Below are 3,316 nucleotides of genomic sequence, written 5' to 3'. Positions count from 1 at the left end.
TCTTTCTTTCTTTCTTTCTTTCTTTCTTTCTTTCTTTCTTTCTTTCTTTCTTTCTTTCTTTCTTTCTTTCTTCCTTCCTTCCTTCCTTCCTTCCTTCCTTTCTTGTGCTGGTGATTGAACCCTGGGCTTCCAGTATGCTAAGCTTTTGCTCTACCGCTAAGCCACACCTGCAGGCCCTTATCTTATTTTCTAATGGAATACAGCAGTCCTCATCTCTGAATACCACTAGAAGCTACAAGCTACTCAAATGCAGTCAGCATCCAGCAAAGATGATTTTGCTGCTCTAATTGCAACATTTGAAGACGCTGTGAAATGGAAGAGCTTTTGAAGCAAATAAGGGCATCTAGCCCTGGAAACATTTTGCATTGGAAATTGATGTTTTCTGCTTTACAATACTCCCCTTTCTCTCTTTTCATGCACTCTCTGGGGTGTTATGATATCAGGATTAATCTGAGATCTTGTGAAATAAATTAGTCCTATTCTTTTGCCTTTCATTCCAGCCCTTTCTTCTTTCACATTGAAAAAAACCCCCTAACTTATTAGCTCAGCCTGCTGAAACATTTTAAACACTATGTCTAAGAACATTGCTTTGGGGTGGTTAGTCCTAAGTTTACTAATTTACACAAAAATGTACTGAGTCAGGAGTATTTAAATTAGCTGAATTGAAACAAAATTGTATTTTGGGTAAACAATATTGTTCAAGCGAACATGTTGTTAATTTTTTTGGACAAGGACCATTTTGGCCGCACAAGACCCAACAGTACATATGGACTTCAAGAGCCAGGCTGTGGATCCCTGCAGCTGTCAGCCCTGTTATGAAGAGGTCAGGAAGCGATGTGGTGACTTGGCCACCAGTAACATGACTGCAGCCTTGTCCTGACTGTACCCATCATCCAAATGCATAAGACTTGTGAAAAATACACGGGGAAGAGCCAGACTAATGTAAGCAAGTGTGTGTCACCTTGTGGGAAAAAAGGTTAAAAATATCCAGATTTCAGGCTACAATAAGTACATCTTCCTTTCCAGAGCACTTTTCAAATTAGAAGAAAGCACTTGCTTTTCAAACCAAACACTATATTCTGATCACAAGAAGACATCAATCGGGGGCTGGGGATCTGGCTCAGCGGCACAGCGCCTGCCTGGCAAGCGCAACATCGTGAGTTCAATTCCCCGTACCGGAAAAAAACCAAAACCAAAAAAAACCAACCAAACAAACAAAAAACCACCAAAAAACAAAAAACAAGAAGACATCAATCAGCTGTTTTTATCAGGGGGCTGAGGCTAGTACTTCCCTCCCTCTTGCTGTATGTCTATCCAGAAAGCTACCAATTGCAAGATCTCTGGCAGTAGCAAGGTTCAAACTAGAGTTTTCCTAGGTGAAAGCAAAAGGTTCTAGTATTTTCCTCTCCCCTTGTTTTAGGAAATTATTGAGAAGCTCTTCTAGAAAGAGATTGACCTGCATTCTATTACTAGGTCCACAAACCTACTGCTACGTGCTGGAGTTGGGACCAGCCAGGGAGAAGAAGAAAAGCTCTTGGGATTTAGCATTTGAGTGTTGTTTCTTCTGAATTCCGACAAAACTCCACATCAGTTTAGAATTATCTCAAGCTGTTTGGTCCCCAATAAAAGACTGAGGGAATCTGCTGACTGGAGGGTTAGGAATTATTCCTATGGAGTAGGGGAGCAGGAGCATCTGACCAATACTGTCTTGGAACCAGTTACATGTTTTCACTGACTTACAGCTAAGTAAATTTTGATTTTTTTTAGATCTCAGGCTACCTTCACACTAATCACCATCTTTATGATGTAAGTGATTAGGTAACTCAGGTTGACTCCAGTTAGTAAAAATGCTTTGCTTTCAGAGCTATTTAAAGGTCCTTTTAATGGTGGCTTCATGAACTCTGTGGGCATAGCACTCATATGAACCTAGGATAAAGTTGTTCTTGTTAAGGGAAAGAAAAAAACCATTCCACACTCCATCTACTTTCAGTGAAAAGCTAGTAGATGGATGGATGCTCACTCCAAAAATTTGCCTGTCTTTGTCTTCACAAGCAGCAAATCTGGGTTTATACATATCCAGTGGAGTATAGAGATTGTGTGGCAGTAGTAGAGATTTCAATAGAATGTGGTTAGTAATGTTATTATTTCATCATTTATAGACTTATGGCAGGTACTTATAAAACATGGATCCCTGTCTCGGGAACTGTCTCTACCTCAGTTAGGTTTTAGGCATTTGGGATGACCCTTTTCCAAGCAACGCTGCTACTTCTCACTAACCTCAAATGAAAGGCTGGCAGAATGTGTATGCAGAGCACCAAGTATGTCAGAAACAGATGACAGGGGAATATTGTTAAATAACTCATTCTCAATTTTTTTTCTTATTGAACATGGCCTTTCAAGTTCAAAAACAAAAGTTATTTTGTTGAGTAAAAAATTGTGTATGGAGGGAGTAGATGTTGGCTTGCATTTGCTTTGCCTAACTAAAGGATCCTTAGAAAATCCCTCAAATTCCTAAATATCCAATGGGAGAATGGGGGCAATCCTAATTGATGACCATTGTCCCTAAGCAAGGTAAGCCAAGGCCACTGTAACCTTTCTGCACAGTTGCCTAAGAGAGAAGGCAGAGCCCCTGTTTGAAGCCCCTTTGTTGAGCTTCTTTTTTTGTACTAAAAGGATTGGCTTTCACCATGGGAGAGACTGTAATTGGATTTCACCATGAAAAAAAGTAGTAATTAGATTTCCCCACAGCGCCACAAGCTCTGTCCCTGGAACAGCAAGGAAAGAGGACTGAGTATCTAGCTGGAAATGTAGCCCAGCCACGCCTGCAGACATCGACCTGAAAAGATCAGAGGAACAGACCCCACATGTGACAGTCATTCCTGATCTCTGATGCATCGACTCCAGCTTTGGCCTCTGAGACCAAGCATGTGGTCCTCCATGTTGAGGGTGGGAAGCTGTGCATGCAATAGCTAACTACCCCTGGGGCATCACATTTGGTCAGGAGCATGGGACATTCCCCCCAACAAAACTCTCCTCATCTCTTTGCCTTTGTCCTAAAGTTTCTACTTCCTAGAGAAGGAGAGGGTGTCTAAGCTTGGCACACCCTAAACACCTTTCTCCATCGAAATGGAGTAGAGGACTTACACAGAAAATGAGAATAGATTTTGGGTACTCTGGTTTATTTGGTGTTCTTTTTTGGAACTGCTTTCGATTCCTATAGTCTTTTTCTAAAGATTTAAATTAAAGTAAGGTTAGGTGAGAGTAGATTTTTTTTTTTTTTTTTTTTTTTTCCCACTGATATGGTTAGAATTCTTTT

General features: G+C 40.7%; 1 protein-coding gene and 1 long non-coding RNA gene across 7 annotated transcripts in view; one reads left to right on the top strand and one right to left on the bottom strand.

Moving 5' to 3' along the window:
• The window catches only part of Sparcl1 (SPARC-like 1 (hevin)), a 34,576-nt gene that overhangs the window by 24,214 nt on the left and 7,046 nt on the right, over positions 1–3,316 (bottom strand). The gene's annotated exons all lie outside the window — the stretch shown is intronic.
• The window catches only part of LOC102014663, a 13,169-nt gene that overhangs the window by 3,264 nt on the left and 6,589 nt on the right, over positions 1–3,316 (top strand). For 3 of the 5 annotated variants that reach the window (XR_001230729.1, XR_001230727.1, XR_001230725.1), the window contains exon 1: positions 55–942. The exons of 1 other annotated variant lie outside the window; for it this stretch is intronic. This is a non-coding gene — a long non-coding RNA (uncharacterized LOC102014663). Of the gene's footprint in view, positions 1–54; positions 943–3,316 lie in introns of those variants that run through there. One more of the 5 variants, XR_001230728.1, reaches the window with a different exon arrangement.

The sequence above is a fragment of the Chinchilla lanigera genome, unplaced genomic scaffold, assembly GCF_000276665.1.
Source record: "Chinchilla lanigera isolate Chin_1 unplaced genomic scaffold, ChiLan1.0 scaffold00073, whole genome shotgun sequence".
NCBI classification, from domain to species: Eukaryota; Metazoa; Chordata; class Mammalia; order Rodentia; family Chinchillidae; genus Chinchilla; species Chinchilla lanigera.
This window is presented reverse-complemented; position numbering and strand designations above follow the sequence as displayed.